We start from the raw sequence: 25,227 nt of genomic DNA, 5'->3' as shown, positions 1-25,227 counted from the left end.
TTGTCTTTTCTTCTTACCTCACCGTTATTATTTGTTGGGGGCTTGTATTATAACTTTGGGGTACTTTCTCTTGAGGCAAGTGAGGTCTTATTTTCTCTGAAAGGGTTAGTTAGTTCTCCGGCTGGTGCGAGACGTCTAGAATCAACGTAGGTACGTTCCCCGGCTACTTCTAGTTGTTGTGCTAGGATTAGATATACGGTCAGCCAAGTTACCACCTTCCTATGAGCTGGTTTTTGTGTTTGCGGACTTAGCTGGAACTTCTGAGATCCTCTACCACTAGGATCACAACAGTATTCCAGGCCGAAAGTGAATATTTATTGCATTGCAGAAGCGGGATTAAAAGAAAAGAAGTTCTGAGTTGTTTTTTTTTTCTTCTTCCCCTTTTTCCTCTGAGTGGCTTGAAGCTCTGCTGCAGACATGAATGTTCAGACTCTGATTACTAGTGTGGATCAGCTTGCTGCACGAGTGCAGGGCATTCAGGATTTTGTTATTAGTAGTCCTATGTCAGAGCCTAAGATACCTATACCTGAGCTTTTCTCTGGTGATCGATTTAAATTTGGGAATTTTAGGAATAATTGTAAATTGTTTCTATCTTTGAGACCGCGTTCGTCTGGAGACTCAGCTCAGCAAGTTAAAATTGTTATCTCTTTCTTGCGTGGCGACCCTCAGGATTGGGCTTTTTCATTGGCGCCAGGAGATCCGGCATTGGCAAATATTGATGCGTTTTTTCTGGCGCTCGGATTGCTTTATGAGGAGCCCAATCTTGAAATCCAGGCAGAAAAAGCGTTGCTGGCTATCTCTCATGGCCAAGATGAGGCTGAAGTGTATTGCCAAAAATTTCGGAAATGGTCCGTGCTTACTCAATGGAATGAGTGTGCTCTGGCCGCAAATTTCAGAAATGGCCTTTCTGAAGCCATTAAGAATGTGATGGTGGGTTTTCCCATTCCTACAAATCTGAGTGATTCTATGGCTCTGGCCATTCAGATAGATCGGCGTTTGCGGGAGCGTAAATCTGCTAATCCTCTTGCAGTGTTGTCTGAACGGACACCTGACTCAATGCTATGTGTTAGAATTCAGACTAGAACTGAACGACAAAATCATAGACGTCAGAATGGGTTGTGTTTTTACTGTGGTGATTCTACACATGTTATCTCAGCATGCTCTAAACGCCTAACAAAGATGGTTAGTCCTGTCGCCATTGGTAATTTGCATCCTAAGTTTATTTTGTCTGTAACTCTAATTTGCTCATTGTCTTCCTAACCTGTAATGGCATTTGTGGATTCAGGTGCTGCCCTGAGTCTTATGGACTTGTCGTTCGCCAAGCGCTGTGGTTTTGTCCTGGAGCCTTTGAAAAATCCTATTCCTCTTAGAGGAATTGATGCTACGCCATTGGCGGAGAATAAACCGCAGTATTGGACACAAGTGACCATGTGTATGACTCCTGAACATCGGGAGGTGATTCGTTTTCTTGTTCTGCATAAAATGCATGATTTGGTCGTTTTAGGTCTACCATGGTTACAGACCCATAACCCAGTTTTGGATTGGAAGGCAATGTCTGTGTCAAGTTGGGGTTGTCAGGGAATTCATTGCGATTCCCCGTCGGTGTCTATTGCTTCTTCTACTCCTTCTGAAGTTCCGGAGTATTTGTTGGACTATCAGGATGTATTCAGTGAGTCCAGGTCCAGTGCCCTTCCTCCTCATAGGGACTGTGACTGCGCTATAGATTTGATTCCTGGTAGTAAATTTCCTAAGGGACGATTATTTAATTTATCTGTACCTGAGCATGCCGCAATGCGTTCTTATATAAAGGAGTCTTTGGAGAAGGGACATATTCGTCCATCCTCTTCCCCTCTTGGTGCGGGATTCTTTTTTGTAGCCAAGAAAGACGGGTCTTTGAGACCTTGTATAGACTATCGGCTTCTGAATAAAATCACGGTCAAATTTCAGTATCCTTTGCCACTATTGTCGGACTTGTTTGCTCGGATTAAGGGTGCCAAGTGGTTCACCAAGATAGATCTTCGTGGTGCGTACAACCTTGTGCGCATTAAGCAGGGAGATGAATGGAAAACTGCGTTTAATACGCCCGAAGGTCATTTTGAGTACTTGGTGATGCCTTTTGGGCTTTCTAATGCTCCTTCAGTGTTTCAGTCTTTTATACATGACATCTTCCGGAAGTATCTAGATAAATTTATGATTGTTTATCTGGATGATATTCTGTTTTTTTCTGATGATTGGGATTCTCATGTAAAGCAGGTCAGGATGGTGTTTCAGGTTTTGCGTGATAATGCTTTGTTTGTGAAGGGCTCAAAGTGTCTCTTTGGAGTGCAGAAGGTTTCCTTTCTGGGTTTCATTTTCTCCCCTTCTACAGTAGAGATGGACCCAGTCAAGGTCCGAGCTATTCATGATTGGACTCAACCCACGTCTGTTAAGAGTCTTCAGAAGTTCTTGGGTTTTGCTAATTTCTACCATCGTTTTATTGCTAATTTCTCTAGCGTTGTTAAACCTTTGACGGATATGACCAAGAAAGGTTTTGATGTGGCTAATTGGGCTCCGGCAGCCGTGGAGGCTTTCCGGGAGCTGAAGCGCCGGTTTACTTCGGCGCCTGTTTTGTGCCAGCCTGATGTCTCACTTCCCTTTCAGGTTGAAGTGGACGCTTCTGAGATCGGTGCAGGGGCTGTTTTGTCGCAGAAAGGCTCTGGTTGCTCTGTGATGAGACCTTGTGCTTTTTTTTCTAGGAAATTTTCGCTTGCGGAGCGGAACTATGATGTTGGTAATCGGGAGTTGTTGGCCATGAAGTGGGCATTTGAGGAGTGGCGTCATTGGCTCGAGGGAGCTAAGCATCGTGTGGTGGTCTTGACGGATCACAAAAATTTGATGTATCTCGAGTCTGCTAAGCGCCTGAATCCTAGACAGGCTCGTTGGTCGTTGTTTTTCTCCCGTTTTGACTTTGTGGTCTCGTACCTGCCTGGTTCGAAGAATGTGAAGGCCGATGCTCTTTCTAGGAGTTTTGTGCCTGACTCTCCGGGAATCTCAGAGCCAGCTGGTATTCTTAAAGAGGGAGTAATCTTGTCGGCCATTTCTCCTGATTTGCGTCGTGTGTTGCAGAGATTTCAGGCTGGTAGACCTGACCCTTGCTTACCTGATAGACTGTTTGTTCCTGATAAATGGACCAGCAGAGGTATCTCCGAGGTTCATTCCTCAGTGTTGGCGGCGGGGCATCCTGGGATTTTTGGTACCAGAGATTTGGTGGCTAGGTCCTTTTGGTGGCCTTCCTTGTCGCGGGATGTGCGTTCTTTTGTGCAGTCCTGTGGGATTTGTGCTCGGGCTAAGCCTTGCTGTTCTCATGCCAGCGGGTTGCTTTTGCCCTTGCCCGTCCCGAAGAGGCCCTGGACACACATTTCCATGGATTTCATTTCAGATCTTCCGGTGTCTCAAGGTATGTCTGTCATCTGGGTGGTGTGTGATCGCTTTTCCAAGATGGTCCATTTGGTGCCCTTGCCTAAGTTGCCTTCCTCTTCTGATCTGGTTCCTTTGTTCTTTCAGAATGTGGTTCGCTTGCATGGCATTCCTGAGAATATCGTGTCTGACAGAGGATCCCAGTTTGTGTCCAGATTCTGGCGGTCTTTTTGTGCTAAGATGGGCATTGATTTGTCGTTTTCATCTGCCTTTCATCCTCAGACTAATGGCCAAACGGAGCGAACCAATCAGACGCTGGAGGCTTATTTGAGATGTTTTGTTTCTGCGGATCAGGATGATTGGGTGACCTTCTTGCCCTTGGCTGAGTTTGCTCTCAATAATCGGGCTAGTTCCGCTACTTTGGTTTCGCCATTTTTCTGCAACTCTGGTTTTCATCCTCGTTTTTCCTCGGGTCATGTTGAACCTTCTGACTGTCCTGGGGTGGATTCCGTGGTGGATAGGTTGCAGCGGATTTGGAATCATGTGGTGGACAACTTCAAGTTGTCACAGGAGAAGGCTCAGCGTTTTGCCAACCGCCGCCGCGGTGTGGGTCCCCGACTTCGTGTTGGGGATTTGGTTTGGTTATCTTCTCGGTATGTGCCTCTGAAGGTTTCCTCTCCTAAGTTTAAGCCTCGCTTTATTGGTCCTTATAAAATTTTGGAAGTCCTTAATCCGGTGTCTTTTCGTTTGGATCTTCCGGTGTCATTTGCCATTCACAATGTGTTCCATAGGTCTCTGTTATGGCGGTACGTTGTGCCTGTGGTTCCTGCTGTTGACCCTCCGGCTCCAGTCTTGGTTGAGGGCGAGTTGGAGTACGTGGTGGAGAAGATCTTGGATTCTCGTCTCTCTAGACGGAGGCTTCAGTATCTGGTCAAATGGAAGGGCTATGGTCAGGAGGATAATTCCTGGGTGGTCGCCTCTGATGTTCATGCGGCCGATTTGGTGCGTGCCTTTCACGCTGCTCATCCTGATCGTCCTGGTGGTCTTGGTGAGGGTTCGGTGACCCCTCTTTAAAGGGGGGGTACTGTTGTGAACTATATTTCTTGGCTCCCTCTTGTGGTCACTAGCGGTATTACACTTGGATCATCTTTCTCCAGGTTGGTACCCACCTGGTTCGTTAGGCCTTGGGTGTTCCTATTTAGACTTCCTGGAAACTCAGTCTAGTGCCTGGAATCAATGTAGTCAGTCTATGTCTGTTTGCTCCTGACTCCTGGTCTCCTGTTCTTTGCAAGATAAGCTAAGTCCTGCTTTCTTATTTTTGTTTATTCGCTTTGCTTCTATTTTGTTCCAGCTTGTTCATAATGTGATTCCTGATTTTTGCTGGAAGCTCTAAAGGGCTGATATTCTCCCCCCACACCGTTAGTCGGTGCGGGGGTTCTTGGATTTTCAGCGTGGATATTTTTGTAGGGTTTTTGCTGACCGTATAAGTCTCCTTCCTATTTTCTGCTATTAATTAGTGGGCCTCTTTGCTAAATCTAGTTCATTCTTACGTTTGTCTTTTCTTCTTACCTCACCGTTATTATTTGTTGGGGGCTTGTATTATAACTTTGGGGTACTTTCTCTTGAGGCAAGTGAGGTCTTATTTTCTCTGAAAAGGTTAGTTAGTTCTCCGGCTGGTGCGAGACGTCTAGAATCAACGTAGGTACGTTCCCCGGCTACTTCTAGTTGTTGTGCTAGGATTAGATATACGGTCAGCCAAGTTACCACCTTCCTATGAGCTGGTTTTTGTGTTTGCGGACTTAGCTGGAACTTCTGAGATCCTCTACCACTAGGATCACAACATATCTGCAGTGGTGAGGCTAGGGTCCTTGCCGGTCAGTGCACTAGCCAGGGTATATTGAGGTGACAATCAGGGACCAGACACTTGATGTCGGCAAGGGGGAAGGACCCGTATAGGCTATATGTTGTTTTGTCTGCCGGATGTACCCATGCTGAACATGACATTATTACAGACCCTTACCATTTTTCCAGAGACCCTATGGTTCAAGCAGAAGCTTTCACACATCTGATCCAGACCCTCACAGGTGAGGTTACGGAGTTGTGGTCTCAGGTGGTGCAGCAGCTTTAGCAGGTGTCTGGGTTCTTGGTCTCAGCTCATGCCCAGGCTCATCCAGAACCCAAAATTTCTCTCCTTGACAGGTTCTCTGGTGGGGGAGATAATTTATTGTCTTCAAAGAAACCTGTTGTATTTCAGTTAAGAACAGCATGTGGGGATCGTAGTCTCCCTTATTAAGGGTGATCCTCAACTCTGGGCCTTTTCCCTGCTGACCGATTCACCATCTTTGCGGTCGGTGGATGAGATTTTTGTGGCTTGGGCACTGGTGTATGGGGATCCTTCTGGCATCTCCCTGGCTGAGTCTAGACTCCATAAAATCCAGCAGGGGGCTGGCCGGCTGAGGAGTACTGCTCAGAGTTTCACAGAGTTTTGTGTAAATTGCAGATATATGAAACAAGGTAAATTCATCATCAGCTCGTAAGCAGGCAAAACATTTTTCCTTCATAATTTTTCAAAATGTAAAACCAATGGTTTGGTCTACATAGCTACATGCAGTTGCCCAAGGACTATGTCGGTAAAACCAGGAGGGAGTTCAGGAGGAGGGTGGGTGAGCATGTGGGTGACATTAAGCACAAACGTGACACTCCTATAGCTAGACACATGAATGAGATACATCAGGGGAATATCGATGAAATCTCATTTAGTGTCATTGAAGTTTTTACACCAAATCCGAGAGGTGGTAATTATGATAGATTGTTGCTTCAAAAAGAGTGTGCCTGGATCCACCGTGTGAATTTTATAACACCAATGGGTCTTAATGAAAACCTATCTTATGCATGTTTTCTCTGATATAGAGATCATAAATGACAACCAAGCTCTCACCCTCTTCAGAGTCCTCCTCCTATGTTGATATGGGTGCTTATCATGATTGTGATGATTGTGGTCCCTCCGATCTGGAAGGCCCTTTGAGGTCCTGTATATAGTTTAGGAAAAAAATACTTGCCTTGTTGCTGCTATTTTCCCCGTTTCTAGGAGCGGGGTGGACAGTATAACTGTGAATATTGATAATATCAACAACTCATATTTATCTATATTTACTTTATTTTAACATTCATGTTCCTTATAGCTACATGTATATGGCCATCTTATATCCTCTCTGTCATTAATAGTTGTGCGCTCCTTAAAACCTCATTGGTCTCGTGCAATGCTGTTGTTCCATTTATGACCTTACATGTCTGCGATACAAAATGGAACGCATATTACCAAAATGCGTTCCACTCTTGTCTCTAACACAGGCAGGCTGCTTAGTATTGGAGACTGACATGTGCAGTACCGTCTCTGTATTACATCGAGTTGGAGGTTACGCGCTTCCAGTCATGCGCATTGGGACTAGAGAGTACATCTGCGGTTCAGCTGACACGCACGCCGACCGTACTTCCGGGTTAGCGGCGTGCTTAGATATGTTCACCAATGAGAAACTATCATCTTGCGGACCAGCTGACATGCACACTGACTGTAATTCCGGCTCAGCGGCATGTAAAGGTAGTTTCACCAAAGAGTAACAATGAATTGTTTAAGGCGAAAATGCAAGAGAATGAGGATGGGGTGTCAAAATGGACTGTATACTTGATACAAACTGACCGTTCCGGCCCAATTATAATGGTCATAAAAATCTACCTCTACCATCTGAAGGATGTACCTCCCCATGGGCTCTGGGGCAATCTATATACTGTATATAGGGGTACATGGATGGTTCCATGTAGCATCCACATATCAGAGCCCCCTGATGATCCAAATAGGTGAAACGCATTGTGGCATGTCTGGACATCACATGCGATGAGTATCTTTCCTCACTTGCTGATATCATATTTATATACTGTATGTAATACCAGCTGATAATCAGGGCTGTGTGTTATTTGATATTACATCTGCCTTATTTGTGTGACATGGCTACCAGCTTGGAGCCTTTCATTTGATATGTCTTCTTTGACATTAGTTGTTCTATTGGGTCTCCAAGGGCGAGTCGTCGCTGAGTGGGGGCACCATATCCACTGAACAGTAGAGTGCCATCAGCAGGGAGCAGTATAGTGAGGCTTTATTTGGTTACAATCACTTTTGCACTTTTGTCTTCTGTGCCTTTCACCCTGTCACAGTTATTTATTCGATATCTATTAGCCAACATCTGTTTATGGCAATCCCTATCTCCTAGTTTTCCTGTGGTGTATAAATGGTGGCCCAAATGAGACACTAGTCTAGGATGCACCTAGGAGATTTAGGGACAGCCGCCGATGAGCATAAATAAACAATATGTACAATATTCAATACAATAACAATAACAAATGGCAAACAAAAACAATATAGTTCCCACTTTGGATAAAGGAAAGGTAAAACAAAGTAAAAGGGCAAACCAGAGCAACTGCAAAAACCATGATGCATAGTTTGTGGAAAACACCACGTTTACCAGAAAAAGCACAATCCATTCATAACCAAAGTCTATTCTGTCATCAAAAGACACAGGCCACTTCTAGGAAGAGCTTATCCTGAGATTGCATCCTTCAGAGTGCCTGCACTCATGAGCACTAGGAGACCCCCTAACATCCGTGACCAAGTGGTCAGGGCGGACAGGGGTAGCATACACCGAGAGCCCACTCAGCGATTTTTGGGCTCACGCCGTAGCGGTACCTTTCCTTGTTTGAATTGTGCTGCATGTTCCAACGTGATCAAGTCCGATAATGTGACCCACCCTAGGACTGGGAAATCTTTCCCTATCCGTGGCTTTTATACGTGTGAATCAAATTTTGTAATCTACGTCATTAAATGCCCATGTGGCCTTCTCTACGTGGGGGAAACCACCCAACACGTAAGAGATAGGATCGCAAGCCATAAATCAACCATTAGATGTAACAAAACTTGGCTCCCTCTCCCAGATCATTTCGCCAAAGCTAGACACTCCGTGGCGCAATTAAAATTCCAGATGATCGAACAGGTACCCCGCCCTAGACAGGGTGGCAATCACGTTAAACAGTTGAAGTCCAGGGAAACGTATTGGATTTATACGTTAGACACCCTCTCTCCAAGAGGCCTTAATAGGGAAATCGATTGGTTACTCTAATAATCTTGTACTAATTATCTCTTCTTCCCTTGCAGATACGCTGACCATACTGGTGAGTTCCCTTTCTCCAGGGTTTACCACACAGGCATATCTCCCAATAGATTTACCGTAAATTCCATTCTATTTCGTACTGACCCGGTACTCCCAAAAAATTCTTTACACACTGTAATCTTCTGTCCCATGCTGTATACAGTTCTCCCTTTGTTTTAACATGACTACACAATTGCCCGCATACCTAAAGCGTGATTACAGCATTCTATCATGCCACACCATCTCATATGTGTGCACACGCTATGCACACCGCCTATCTGACTCATGCACGGAGCGGCTGCTTACAGCAGCGCCTGTGTTCCCTAGCAACCCGGGTATACACTAGTTAGCCAGCCACGCATGCGCAGTTTCAGTTTTACATTCCGCTTGCGTCACTTCCGGGCCGCAGGTCCTACTTCCGGTTCCACGAGCGCACACATAAGTCCCAGCACCGCCGGTCACGCTACACTGAAGCAGCAGGGCACGGGAGCGCCGCTTACAGATATACATTTCCAGGTAATTATGCGCTCACAATAGGACTGTGCTTGGCCGCCTCCATTTAGAGTATTCACCCATGCCCTTACTTACTTACAGACCCTACATCAGGGCATTCACCTGCAGCATAACGTACACAGCAGCATAACGTTTAAAGGTATACTGCATGCCATGTTTCCATAGTATCTATACCTTCTATGTACCTACTCTTTTTCATATACACTCACCGGCCACTTTATTAGGTACACCATGCTAGTAACGGGTTGGACCCCTTTTGCCTTCAGAACTGCCTCAATTCTTCGTGGCATAGATTCAACAAGGTGCTGGAAGCATTCCTCAGAGATTTTGGTCCATATTGACATGATGGCATCACACAGTTGCCGCAGATTTGTCGGCTGCACATCCCAAAGATGCTCCATACAAGGCAGGATGGATCCATGCTTTCATGTTGTTTACGCCAAATTCTGACCCTACCATCCGAATGTCGCAGCAGAAATCGAGACTCATCAGACCAAGCAACGTTTTTCCAATCTTCTACTGTCCAATTTCGATGAGCTTGTACAAATTGTAGCCTCAGTTTCCTGTTCTTAGCTGAAAGGAGTGGTACCCGGTGTGGTCTTCTGCTGCTGTAGCCCATCTGCCTCAAAGTTCGACGCACTGTGCGTTCAGAGATGCTCTTAGGCCTACCTTGGTTGTAACGGGTGGCGATTTGAGTCACTGTTGCCTTTCTATCAGCTCGAACCAGTCTGCCCATTCTCCTCTGACCTCTGGCATCAACAAGGCATTTCCGCCCACAGAACTGCCGCTCACTGGATTTTTTTTCTTTTTCGGACCATTCTCTGTAAACCCTAGAGATGGTTGTGCGTGAATATCCCAGTAGATCAGCAGTTTCTGAAATACTCAGACCAGCCCTTCTGGCACCAACAACCATGCCACGTTCAAAGGCACTCAAATCACCTTTCTTCCCCATACTGATGCTCGGTTTGAACTGCAGGAGATTGTCTTGACCATGTCTACATGCCTAAATGCACTGAGATGCCGCCATGTGATTGGCTGATTAGAAATTAAGTGTTAACAAGAAGTTGGACAGGTGTACCTAATAAAGTGGCCGGTGAGTGTATATTCACCATCTCTTTACAGTTTGTATCACGAACCTTCAAGGATCTCTATCCTCTACTCTTTGCACAATAAAGGTAAAATATCCTTGTTTTTTCTGTTAGTATAGTCATGTCACCTGGCTGCCTTAGCCCCCTGCCCCCTTTACATCGAAACTGCTTCCAGCTTTCTTTCTGATAAACATGGTCTTTTCCACAAACTATGCATCATGGTTTTTGCAGTTGCTCTGGTTTGCCCTTTTACTTTGTTTTACCTTTCCTTTATCCAAAGTGGGAACTATATTGTTTTTGTTTGCCATTTGTTATTGTTATTTTATTAAATATTGTACATATTGTTTATTTATGTATTTTTATTTCTGTTTTTTCCTAGCGATTGTATGATTAAGGCTCTGGTAGAGCCGAAACGTCATAATTACTTCCGGTCGCTTTCAAACACATATTTTTCATGTCATTAATAAATTGTCACTATTGCATCTTATATACTTAGAGTGTGTGGTGTACTATATATTCTCCATTGTATTTGGACTTCTACAGCCCATTACACCAGCACCTCGCTCCCTTATTATCCTGAGTGCGCGCCAATTTTCTTTACCTAGGGTCTATGTTGTGTCATCTGCCGGGCTTACCCGTGCTGAGCAACAAATACCCTTGAGTATTCCTTTAAGTAAATACTGTCCTCATTGCCTCCTCAGGCACCCTATATACTGTATGATAGTCCTACAACTCTGTACACACTGTATGATTGTCCCACAGCTCCCTACACAATGTATTATGATCCCCACAGCTCCGTAAGCACTGTATCATGGCCCTCACATCTCCTTACACACTGCATGATGGTCCCCACAGCTCGCCATGCACTGTATGATGGCCCCCATAGCTCCCTACACACTGCTTGATAATTCCCACAGTTCTCTATACACTGTATGATGTCCTCCACATCTCTCTATACACAGTATGATGGTCCCTACAGCACCCTATGCACTGCAGGATGATCTCCACAGCTCCTTACACACTGCGTGATGGTCCCCACAACCTCCTACATTGTACATGATTGTCCCCACAGCTCCTTAAACACTGTATGATGGTCCCCACAGTTCCCTACACACTGTATAATGGTCCCCACAGCTCTCTATGTACTGTATGACGGTCCACACAGCTCCCTACGCTCTGTATGATAGTCCACACATCTCCCTATGCACTGTATGATGGTCTGCACAGCTCGCTATGCACTGTATGATGGTCCACACAGCTCTCTACCCTCTGTATCATTGGTCCCCAGAGCTCCCAGCACACTGTATGATAGTCCCCACAGCTCCCTATGTACTATTTGATAGTCCCCACAGCTCCCTATGCTGTGTATGATGGTTCCCACAGCTCTCTATACACTGTAAGATGGTCTCCACAGCTCTCTATACACTGTAAGATGGTCCACACAGTTCCCTATGCACTGTATGATGGCCCCCACAGCTCTCTATACACAGTATGATGGTCCCTACAGCACCCTATGCACTGCATGATGATCTCCACAGATCCTTACACACTGCATGATGGTTCCCACAGCCTCCTACACTGTATATGATGGTCCACACAGCTCCTTAAACAACGTATGATGGTCCCCACCGCTCCCTACACACTGTATAATGGTCCCCACAGCTCTCTATATACTGTATGATGGTCCACACAGCTCGCTACACACTGTATGATAGTCCCCACAGCTCCCTATGCACTGTTTGATGGTCCCCACAGCTCCCTATGCTGTGTATGATGATCCCCACAGCTCCTTACACACTAAATGATGGTCATCACAGCTCCCTATACACTTTATGATGGTAAGACTTCTCCTGTGCTTCCACCATACTCTTGAACTCTCTACCCCAACACATCAGACTCTCGCCCACCATAGAAACCTTAAAAAAGAACCTGAAGACTCACCACTTCCAACAAGCCTACAGCCTGCAATGATCCTCAACCTACTGAACCGCGGCACAACCTGCTCCTTATGTACCTGTGTGCCTTGTTTTTTGCTCATGTTTAATGTATTTGTCTATATTTGCCCTGTATTCACATGTAAAGCGCCATGGAATAAATGGCGCTATAAAAATGTATAAGAATAATAATGATGGTCCCTACAGGTCCCTATACCTTGCATAAAGGTCCCCACAGCTCCCTATATCTGCTATGTTGGCCCCCACAGCTCGCTATAAATGGTATGATGGCTCCCTATATCCTGTATAATGGCTCCTGCAGCCCCATATATACTGTACGATGGCCCTACGCAGCCCTACATATACTGTATGATGGCACCCACAACCCCTTGTACACTATATTATGGCCCCCACAGCTCCCTATATATTGTCTGATGGCCTCACAGGCCCTTATACACTATATTATGGTACCCACTCCCTCTTATATCTAGTATCATGGCCCCACTGCCCCTTAAATGTATCATAATGACGTCCATAGCCCCTTATATTTAGTATGATGGCAGCCTTACACCGTTATATATAGTGTAGATTAGAATCCTCATCAGTGCAATTGTGGATAGGAAAGGTCCAATGGCTGGATGTTCTAAAGGACAGAAATGTCCAAGAAGGATGAGATTTTGGTAAATGAAATTCCACCACATAATCGGTAACAATCTCTAAACGAAGGAAGAAATGGAAGCATTTCAAGAAACCAGGGTGGATGAGCAAAAAACTTAATCACTTGTTAAAAAGGAAAAAGAATTGTATATCAAATGGAAAGAGGGGAGCATATCTAAAGAAGAATATAATGGTGTTTTCAGAGAATGCAGGGCAAGCGTTAGAAGAGCTATAGCCAGTAATGGAGTGAGGATTGCAAGGGAGACCAAAAGCAGTAAAAAAGGATTTTGGGGGTATGGCAAAAGCAAATAAAAAGTCAAAGATGCTATAAGATTTTTACAGCATGAAATGGTGAAGTGGTCAAAAATGATGTTGAGAAGGCCAACATTTTTAATTCCTATTTTGCATCTGTGTTCTCTAAGAAAGTAATTGTAACATCAATTGATCTTCAAGGTGCCATCAAAGGAATAAAATAATCCACACTATCCATAAACAGAGAGATGTTATTATTATGTAATTATTAAACAGCATGTATGTAAGTACTTGGATAAGGGTACCGTCACACATTGAAATTTCCATCGCTACGACGTTACGATTCGTGACGTTCTAGCGATATCGTTACGATATCGCAGTGTCTGACACGCTACTGCGATCAGACACCCTGCTGAGAATCGTACGTCGTAGCAGATCGTTTGGAACTTTCTTTCGTCGCTTGATCACCCTCTGACATCGCTGGATCGTTGTGTGTGACAGCGATCCAGCGATGTCTTCGCTTGTAACCAGGGTAAACATCGGGTAACTAAGCGCAGGGCCGCGCTTAGTAACCCGATGTTTACCCTGGTTACAAGCGTAAACGTAAAAAAACAAACCGTACATACTCACCCGTCGGTGTCCTTCAGGTCCCTTGCCGTCTGCTTCCTGCTCTGAGTGCCGGCCGGAAAGTGAGAGCAGAGCGCAGCGGATGTTTACCCTGGTTACCCGGGGACTTCGGCATCGCTCCAGCGCCGTGATTGCAACGTGTGACCGCAGTCTACGACGCTGGAGCGATGATTATACGACGCTGCGACGTCACGAATCGTGCAGTCGCAGCGATGAAAATTTCAATGTGTGACGGTACCCTAAGGATACAGTAATTAACCAGAGCCAGCATGGGTTTCTAGCAAACAAGTCATGCCAGACTAATCTAATTTCCTTCTATGATGGAATCACTGACTGGGTGGATCAGAGAAATGCGGTAGACATAGTATATCTCAACTTCAGCAAAGCATTTGATAAAGTATTTCATACTAGCCTTATTTTTAAAAAATGACCAAGTATGGGATTGACAAGGCTACAGTAAGGTAGATTCATAACTGGCTCACTGATAATACTCAATAGTAATAAATGGTTGCACATCCAATTGGAAAAGTGTTCCAAGTGGGGTACCACAAGGCCCTGTCCTGGCCCCACTGTTGTTCAACATTTTTATAAATGATACTTCTCAGCCATCTCACCTTCTCCTCAAAACTGTTTATCCACATACAATCCATTTTCTCCAGACACACACTGCCACATCATGTCGTATCCAGCTCCCACTTTCTAACGCTCGGTCTGCTACTTCTCATTGCTGGTTACGTATCCCCAAATCCTGACCCTCCTCAACACATCCCCACACTCATTTGTAACACCCTGCCACAATCCTCTACACGTTTTCCCAACCATGATAACCTCATACCCATTCATCCAGCCCCCACTCCCACGGTACCCCTACCTGGAGCACTATGGAACGCACGCTCTGTCTGAAACAAACTGTCGTATATCCATGACCTCTTTATCACCAGCAAACTCTCCTTCCTTGGCATCACTGAAACCTGGCTCACCCCGTTTGACTCAGCCTCTACAGCTGCACTTTCTAATGGTGGATTCCATCTCTCTCACACCCCTCGCCCCAGCAACAAATGTGGTGGAGGAGTTGGCTTGCTCCTGTCTGATACCTGCTCCTTTGCCCCAATTCCGCTACCACCCTCTGATACTCTTCACTCGTTTGAGGTGAACTCCATCCGCATCTACTCCCAATCCAACCTCCAGCTGGCTGTCATCTACCGCCCACCAGAGCTAGCCATCTCCACCTTTCTCAACCACTTCACCACCTGGCTACTTCATTTCCTTTTTGCTGACATCCCCACTATATTCATGAGTGACTTCAATATCCCCATTAACACTTCCACCTCAGCTGCCTCTAAACTTTTATCACTGACTGCCTCCTTTGGCCTCATTCAGGGGTCCTCTGTGGCCACTCACAAAGATGGCCACACACTGGTACTTATCTTCACCTGCCTCTGTTCCTTTACGAATCTCACTAACTTCCCCCTCCCCTTGTCTGACCACAACCTACTGACATTTTCTTCCCTCTGCTCTCCTAGTGTGCAACCCCCACTCCACAAATTCACCCACTCTCGCAGAAATCTCAAACACCTCAATTTACACTCACTCTCTGAATCCCTTTTACCTCTTGCAGACATAGCTTCCTCACATGACACAGATGCTGCTGCCACTTTATACAACACCACACTGACAGCAGCACTTCATCCGGCCGCCCCCCTCACGCACAGCAAAATCAACAGGCAGCCCTGGCTGACCAGCCTGACCAAAAAACAGGCTTCCAGGGTTGCTGAGCAGAGATGGAAGAGATCCCATTCTTCCAAGCACTTTATCACATATAAGAAGTCCCTCACCAGCTTCAAGTCCACACTCACTGCCGCAAAACACACTTACTTCTCATCTCTCATATCCTCCCTGTCTCACAACCCTAAACAGCTTTTCAACACTCTCAATTCTCTGTCCCCCAGCACCACCTCCCTCTCCTCTCATTTCTGCTGAAGACTTTGCCTCTTTCTTTAAGCAGAAGATACAATCAGATAAAGCTTTGGCCCGCATCCCCCAATGCACCTCACAGCTGCTCAACTCTGTCCCTCCAGAACTAACTTCTCCACCATGACAGATCAGCTCTCCACCCTCCTGTCAAGATCACATCTCACCACTTGCACGCTTGACCCGCTCCAATCCCACCTCATCCATAACCTTGCCACAGTCTTCATCCCAACCCTAACACACCTCCTTCAACCTCTCACTCACAGCTGGTGTCTTCCCCTCATCCTTGAAGCATGCCTCGATCACACCCATCCTCAAAAAGCCCTCCCTCGACCCATCCTCTGTGTCTAGCTATCGCTTGATATTGCTTCTTCCTTACGCCTCAAAACTACTGGAACAGCATGTCCATCTTGAACTGTCCTCCTACTTCTCCTCCTGCTCCCTGTTTGACCGGTTACAATCTGCCTTCCGATCGCATCACTCAACTGAAACTGCCCTAACTAAAGTCACCAATGACCTACTAACCGCCAAGAGCAAGCGACACTACTCTGTCCTCCTTCTACTGGACCTGCCTTCTGCCTTTGACACTGTGGACCACTCCCTCCTGCAACAGATTCTGTCATCACTTGGCATCACAGACTTGGCCCTATCCTGGATCTCATCATATCTAACAGACCAAACATTCAGTGTCTCCCTCTCCCACACCACCTCCTCACCTCACCCCCTGTGTTCCCCAAGGCTCAATCCTAGGGCCCCTGCTCTTCTCCATCTACACCTTCGGCCTGGGACAGCTCATAGAATCCCACAGTTTGCAGTATCATCTCTACGCCGATGACACGCAGATCTACCTATCTGGACCTGAACTCACCGCCTTACTCACCAAAATCCCACAATGTCTGTCTGCTATTTCAGCTATCTTTTCTGCTCGCTTTCTAAAACTGAACATGGACAAAACAGAGTTCATCATCTTTCCCCCTTCTCACTCTACCCCTCCACCAAACCTATGCATCAATGTCAATGGCTGCTCACTTTCCCCAGTCCCGCATGCTCAGTGCCTTGGGGTGATCTTCAATTCTGCCCTCTCTTTCAAGCCTCATATCCAACCCCTTGCCTCCTCCTGCTGACTCAAACTCAAAAATATTTCCCGATCCGTGCATTCCTTGACCATGAAACCACAAAAATGCTAGTGCACATCCTTATAATATCCTGCCTCAATTACTGCAACCTCCTACTCTTTGACCTCCCCTCCAGCACTCTGGCATCACTCCAATACATCCTACATTCTGCTGCCCGACTAATCCACCTGTCTCTCCGTTATTCCCCAGCCTCTCCTCTCTGCCAAGCCCTTCACTGGCTTCCTATTGTCCAGAGGCTCCAGTTCAAAACCCTTACTATGACATACAAAGCCATCCACAACCTGTCTCCTCCATAAATCTGTGACATGGTCTCCCGATACTTACCCACACGCAACCTTCAATCCTCTCAAGATCTCCTTCTCTACTCCTCTCTTATCTCTTCTTCCCACAACCGCATACAAGACTTCTCCCGTGCTTCCTCATACTCTGGAACTCTCTACCCCAACACATCAGACTCTTGCCTACCACAGAAACCTTCAAAAATAATAATAATAATAATAATAATAATTTTATTTATATAGCGCCAACATATTCCGCAGCGCTTTACAACTTATAGAGGGGACTTCTACAGACAACAGACATTACAGCATAACAGAAATCACAGTTCAAAACAGATACCAGGAGGAATGAGGGCCCTGCTGCTCGCAAGCTTACAATCTATGAGGAAAAGGGGAGACACAAGAGGTGGATGGTAACAATTGCTTTAGTTATTTGGACCAGCCATAGTGTAAGGCTCGGGTTACCGTGGACACTCACCCTAAGGCTCGGGTGTTCATGTAAAGCTGCATGAACCAGTTAACTGCCTAAGTATGTAACAGTACAGACACAGAGGCTATTAACTGCATAAAGTGTATGAGAACATGATGGAGGAACGTGATTATGTTGTTGTTTTTTATTAATAGGCCACACAGGGATAATTAGGTTAATGCGTTGAGGCGGTAGGCCAATCTGAACAAATGAGTTTTTAGTGCACGCTTAAAACTGTGGGGATTGGGGATTAATTGTATTAACCTAGGTAGTGCATTCCAAAGAATCGGCGCCGCACGTGTAAAGTCTTGGAGACGGGAGTGGGAGGTTCTGATTATTGAGGATGCTAACCTGAGGTCATTAGCAGAGCGGAGGGCACGGGTAGGTTGGTAGACTGAGACCAGAGAGGAGATGTAGGGTGGTGCTGAGCCATGGAGTGCTTTGTGGATGAGGGTAGTAGTTTTGTACTGGATTCTGGATTGGATGGGTAGCCAGTGTAATGACTGGCACAAGGTAGAAGCATCGGTGTAACGGTTGGCGAGGAATATGATCCTGGCAGCAGCATAAGCAAAAGAACCTGAAGACCGACAAGCCTACAATCTGCAGTGATCCTCAGTCTGCTGAACCACCGTACGACCAGCTCTACCCTCCCATAGTGTATCCTCACCCATCCCCTGTAGACTGTGAGCCCTCGCGGGCAGAGTCTTCTCTCCTTCTGTACTTGTGTGTGCCTTGTATTGCTCATGTTTATTGTGCTTGTCTATATTTGCCCCCTTTCACATGTAAAGCACCATGGAATAAAGGAATAAATAGCACTATATAAATGTATTATAATAATAATAATAATAATAATAATAATAAAATGTATGAGGAAACAGTACGAGCAGCAATGTGAAAAATGTATGTGGACAGAGTACGGGGAGTGAGGGTGATGGGATGTGTGCAGAGCATGAGCAGGCAGTATAGAAAGTGAGGGGGTAAATATATGAGGAGACAGTATGGTGAACAGGGGGGATGTGAGAGGAGACAGTATGAGGAGGGAGGGGAATAGTGTGAGGAGACAGTATAAGGGAGAAAAGTGAGTGGGCACAGAATAGAAACTGAGTACGGGGGGTGCGGCATGGAGGGACAGTGTAAGGGCACAGCCAGGAGGGGATAGTATACCAAGGAGGGGGAGTGTGATGAGAGAGTACAGTATAAATACTGGGCCCTATAGGGGGGACACAGTATGAGAGGACTGTGTGAAGAGGGGGTCGGTTTGGAAAGGAGAGGTCAGTGTAAATAGCATGTACCATAAGAGGGACAGTGTGGGGTCACATTTTGTGCAGACAATATAGTGAGGGGCAAATTTTTATTCAGGAGAATTATAATGACACTTCTATCGTTAAGGGCATCATGTGGAGATTTTCTGAAAAAGAGCAGAGAAGATGGAAGTCTGCAGAGACGGCTGTGGATGAAAAAACTCATCATGGGGGCTGGACAAGATGAAGAAAAGAAGGAGAACGACTCCAGAGACGACGTCATCTATAAGGTAACTGAATGTAAATGCTATTTGTGATACTAACTAATTGTCATGTTTTTATTTATGTTAGGAGCATTAAAGGGGATGTCCAGGTTTGTAATGAGTTTGCAGTCATTCTTTGTGACTGCAGACTTCTGAATTCTCACTGTGCACTGCACGCTGTCAGGATTCTCTCATACCGGCGATTTACATACATATGGTCACGTGCTGAGTAGACATGTGTGGCCTCTGTCAATGAAAATGAACTGAGCGAGGCCAGGCACGTCTAGTCGGAATGTGGTCAGAAGTATACAAATCGCATGCTTGTGCTGACATGACTGTCCACCGGCAAGGGAGAATACTAAAAGGGTGCAGTGCATTATTTGTGAGAATTCAGAAGCCTGTGATTTCAGGATTCAGCTCTGCAGGTTCCAGTAGGCATCACATTGACACTTCACTCATACTTATATGCGACTTTCATACTTATGACGACGAGCTTCTCTTCTGCTTCTCTCAGTTTTCACTTAACATTGAGAGCATTAGGGAGAGGAGCCCGTGGGTACATGACTAAGTGTGCAAATTGCATATGTCCTTGGGGAGGCCAAATTGAATTCTTGCAGCAAAAAAGAAAAATGCAGATAGCACTCACCGGTCCTTAAAACGTCATCATTTATTCAAACTTTAAAATGTCATGGCCAGAGGAACAGGTTGCTGGGATGTGCGAGCTGGTGTAAGAAGACGGCCGTTTCGCGCGACTAGGCGCTTCAATGGGTCTACCGAGTCGCGCAAAAAGGCCGTTGTCTTACACCAGCTCGCACATCCCAGCAACCTGTTCCTCTGGCCATGACATTTTAAAGTTTGAATAAATGATGACGTTTTAAGGACCGGTGAGTGCTATCTGCATTTTTCTTTTTTGCTGCATATACTCTGTTTTGGCATGAGCACCTGGAGTCCATAGAGGCGGACTCTATCCGGAAAGCATTCATTCAGCATATGGTTGTCTGGCCCCACAGCAGTGCCATCAAACTTTAATACATTAGATGAGGTATTAGTTACAATTTTGGCCAAAATAGATAAGCTTGCAACCAAACGTCAAGGGTCCTCATAAACTTGCAAGTCCTACTCTAATATCAAAAACAGCTAACATAGAAAAACTCAAAAAAACACAACATGAAGAGCAGACTCACCAAAACCTTGTCAGATGACAAATGCACTCGCAGGGTGCACCAGGACCCCGATAATAAATGCTAAAGCCGCACAGGTGCAAGCTAATGATGAGAGCAACCACCCACTCGCCCAAACATTAGAGTGGTTGGCTGCCTAGTAGCGTTTCACGTACCTTTAACCTGGAACTGAAGAAGTAGAGGTGAGTAAGGTATTTAAAGCATACTTGGCCAATGGGAGAAGAAATTGTACTGGAGATATTCATCATCTGTGTATGTATAGCCATATTATCATGCATGGTATGTTGTGCTCCACTTCCAGTGCTGAGTGATGCACATCCTGGGAGCGTCGCACAGAGTCCAGAAGTGGGGCGAGACTGCATTCCACAGAGCTACACATGCGTAATGATGGATGTGGTAAATGTGAAGGGCTTAGGGGGTGTGACCTAAGGTGTGTTCCACCATGGAACGCATAATATAAACTATTGTGATGAGGTGGGGTAAGTCAGGAACGAGGGCAATCGGGATGTGTAAATTACATAATGGTGGTACAGAATGACAAAAGAATAAGTACAGGGTGGGCACATTTATATGGATACACCTGGGTGGGCCATTTATAAAGTTACATCCAAAATGGCCAACTTCAAAATGGCCGCCATGGTCACCACCCATCTTGAAAAGTTTTCCCCTCCCATATACTAATGTGCCAATGTGCCACAAACAGGAAGTTGATATTACCAACCATTCCCATTTTATTTAGGTGTATCCATATACACGGCCCACCCAGGTGTATCCAAATAAATGGCCCACCTTGTAGAAATAGGGAAAAATGGGGTAAATAAGTAATAAAGTGAGGAAATGATGTTGAAAGGGGTGAAGCAGAGAAAACCAAGCAGCATGGTAAAGTCTGGAAAAATTGCAGTTAATAAAATTATTAAAATAACGCTGGATGGAAAATGAGGGTGATTAACCAAGTTGCATGGTATATTCTTAGGATAGGGGGGATAGGGGAGAATTTTTCAGGTGATGAGGCTCCGGATAAACATGAATCTCAAGATGTGGAACTTCTATAGATACCGAACTATTCAAGATCCCATGAAGGCAAAATAACTAGAAACTAAACAAGACAAAAAGAGAGAATTTTAAGACACAGAAAAACAACATTAAACATGAAAGATTGCATAAATAAGATTAAAATAATTAAGACCAAGGGGTAATAGTGACTATAAATTGCAAATGGTATAAGGATTTTAAGTTATAAAATTATAAAAAAGGCACAAAACTAATGATTTCATTCAAACCTTTTGGTGTCATAGTGTCTAGAAGGGTGATCCATCTAACCTCCTTTTGAGCCAATATTTTCTTCCAATCTCCTCCCCTAATGTTTGGATGGATTATATTAATTCCACTTACCTGGAGTTTGGATGCATCACAATTGTGGAATAACTTGAAATGGCGTGGTAGAGTTTTGAACCCATGTAGATCTTGTACCTCCGTTGCTGCTTTGATGTCCAAAACGTGTTCTCTGGTCCTGTGTTTAAGTTCTCTAGTTGTTAAGCCTACATATGTTTTATTACATGGACAATGTGCGCTGTAAATTACCCCCACAGTATTGCATGAAATGCTGTGGGAGATAGTAAAAGTTTTTGTATTGGAGGAGCCCATGAAAGTTTTGATTGTGTGTATATTGGAACATGCCTAAAATTGTTTTAGGGACCTCATAGTTGCTTCTAACAAGAGTGTCTTTAAGATTTCTGGATCGCCGATATGTAATCAACGGATTAAGGGTTACATGTGGTGCTAGAATGGAATTCAGTTGTAAGATGTTCCAGTATTTTTTAAGGGGTTTCCGCATTTCGCCATTTCTTGTATTAAAAGTCTAAATAAATCTTACTTTGTCCATGGCTTTTTGTTGCTTTTGATGGTAAAGGAGATCATTCCTGTTGGAAAATTGTGCCCTTCTATAACCTCATTGTATCATTTTGTCATTGTATCCACAGTTCAGGAACTTCGCTTTAAGAATCTTGCTGTAGACGAACAGATTTGACACATACGCAAAAATTGTCCTGTAGGTATGCTGTTAATTAGCTTTGTTGGATGTGATGAATCAGCACGAAGAAGTGTATTTTCTGCTGTTGGTTTACCGTAAAAATCTGTGCAAATAGAACCAGATGGGTCAATGTCAAGTAGTACATCAAGAAATTCCAAATTGTGTCTGCCACTTTTGTAAGTCAGCCGGATATTGCTAGTGTTATCATTAAGATTTTAATGAAGTCTGCAAGTTGGTCCGTATTTCCCTGCCATAAAAAGAATATGTTGTCTATAAATCGACACCATAATGGGATGTTGTTACTGGCATTGTCCTGGCTAGTCATAAAAAGCTCCCTCTCCCACAGCCCTAGGAACAGGTTTGCATAGGACTGAGAGCAGGCGCCCCCATGGCTGTTCCCTTGAGCTGTAGGAAGAAGGAGTCTTAGACCACAAAGAAGTTATGTGTAAGGATGAATTTTAGAAGTTTAACCTCTTCATGACCCAGCCTATTTTGACCATAATAACCTGGCCATTTTTTTCAATTCTGACCAGTGTCCCTTTATGAGGTAATAACTCAGGGACGCTTCAGCGGATCCTAGCAATTCTGAGATTGTTTTTTCGTGATATATTGGGCTTCATGTTAGTGGTAAATTTAGGTAGATAATTTTTACGTTTATTTGTGAAAAAATTGGAAATTTGGTGAAATTTTTTAAAATGTAGCAATTTTAAAATTTTAAAATTTTATTCTGTTAAACCAAAGAGTTAGGTGACACAAAATAGTTAATAAATAAAATTTCCCACATGTCTACTTAACATCAGCACAATTTTGGAAACAACATTTTTTGTTAGGAAGTTATAAAAGGTTAAAAGTTGACCAGCAAATTCTAATTTTTACAATAAAATTTACAAAACCATTTTTTTAGGGGCCATCTCACATTTGAAGTCAGTTTGAGGGGTCTATATGGCTGACAATACCCAAAAGTGACACCATTCTGAAATCTGCACCCCTCAAGGTGCTCAAAACCACATTCAAGAAGTTTATTAACCCTTCAGGTGTTTCACAGCAGCAGAAGCAACATGGAAGGAGAAAAATTAACATTTAACTTTTTAGTCACAAAAATGATCTTTTAGCAACAATTTGTTTATTTTCCTAAGTGTAAAAGGAGAAAGTGGACCCCAAAAGTTGTTGTACAATTTGTCCTGAGCACGCTGAAACCCCATAAGTGGGGGGGAACCACTGTTTGGGCGCACGGCAGGGCTTGGAAGGGAAGGAGCGCCATTTGACTTTTTGAATGAAAAATTAGCTCAAAATCGTTAGCAGACACCATGTCGCGTTTGGAGAACCCCTGTGTGCCTAAACATTGAAGCTCCCCCACAATTGACCCCATTTTGGAAACTAGACCCCCAAGGAACTTATCTAAATGCATAGTGAGCACATTGAACCCCCAGGTGCTTCACAAATTGATCCGTAAAAATGAAAAAGTACTTTTTTCACAATAATTTTCATTTAGCCTCAATTGTTTTCATTTTCAAATGGGCAACAGGATAAAATGGATCCTGAAATTTGTTGAGCAATTTGTTGAGTTCAATTTTGAACCCCCAATTGCTTCACAGAAATTTATAACGCAGAGCCAAGAAAATAAAAAATCATTTTTTTCCTCAAAATTTTTTTTTTTAACCCGCAATTTTTTATTTTCACAAGGGTAACAGGAGACATTGGACCCCAAAAGTTGTTGTCCAGTTTGTCCTGAGTACGATGATACCCCTTATGTGGGGGGGAACCACTGTTTAGGCACACGCCGGGGCTCGGAAGGGAAGTAGTGATGTTTTGAAATGCAGACTTTGATGGAATGGTCTGCAGGCGTCACGTTACATTTGTAGAGCCCCTGATGTGCCTAAACAGTAGAAACTCCCCACAAGTGACCCCATTTTGGAAACTAGACCCCCAAGGAACTTATCTAGTTGTGTGGTGAGCACTTTTTACCCCCAAGTGCTTTGCAAAAGTTTATAACGCAGAGCCGTGAAAATAAAAAATCCTTTTTTTCCTCAAAAATTATTTTTTAGCCCGCAATTTTTTTATTTTCACAAGGGTAACAGGAGAAATTGGACCCCAAAAGCTGTTGTCCAGTTTGTCCTGAGCATTCAGGTACCACTGTTTGGGCATACGTTGGGGCTCGGAAGGGAAGTAGTGATGGTTAGGAATGCAGACTTTGATGGAATCGTCCGCGGGCATCATGTCCCTGATGTGCCTAAACAGTGGGAACCCCCCAATTCTAACTCCAACCCTAATCCCAACACACCCCTAACCCTAATCCCAACCCTAACCACAAACCTATCCCTAACACACACCTAACCCTAATCCCAACCCTAACCCTACCCCTAACCCTACCCTTAATCCCAAAACTAACTTTAGCCCTCACTCTAACTTTAGCCCCAACCCTAACCCTAATTTTAGCCCCAACCCTAACCCTAACTTTAGCCCAACTCACTTTAGCCCAACTCTAACCCTAATGGCAAAACAGGGTGGGAGGGGTGATCACTGGGGCAAGGCAGTGATCACCGGGGCAGGGGGCGATCACCAGGGCAGGGGGCGATCACCTGGGTGGGGGGAGATCACTGGGGCAGGGGATGATCAGCGGGGCAGGGTGAAGATCAGCAGGGCAGGTGGGGATAAGCGAGGCAAGGGGCAGATCCATGGGGCAGGGGGAGATCTGTGGGGCTCGGGGTAGATCTGCGGAGCAGGGGGGAGATCGGCTGGGCAGATCTGTGGGGCGGGGGCGATCAGTAGGGCAGGAAGCAGATCTGTGGGACAGGGGGCAGATCCGCGGGCAAGGGGGGACATCAGCAGGGCAGGGGGAGATCAGCGGGGCAGGGGCGAGATCAGCGGGGCAGGGGCGAGATCCACGGGCAGATCAGCGGGGCAGATCAGCGAGGCAGGGGAGAGATCTGCGGGGCAGGGGGATGAACAGCGGGGCATGGGGAAGATCAGTGGGGCAGGGGAGAGATCAGCGGG

The sequence above is a fragment of the Ranitomeya variabilis genome, chromosome 5, assembly GCF_051348905.1.
Source record: "Ranitomeya variabilis isolate aRanVar5 chromosome 5, aRanVar5.hap1, whole genome shotgun sequence".
Classification (NCBI taxonomy): Eukaryota; Metazoa; Chordata; class Amphibia; order Anura; family Dendrobatidae; genus Ranitomeya; species Ranitomeya variabilis.
The sequence above is the reverse complement of the archived record's forward strand: the minus strand, read 5'-3'. Positions refer to the sequence as shown.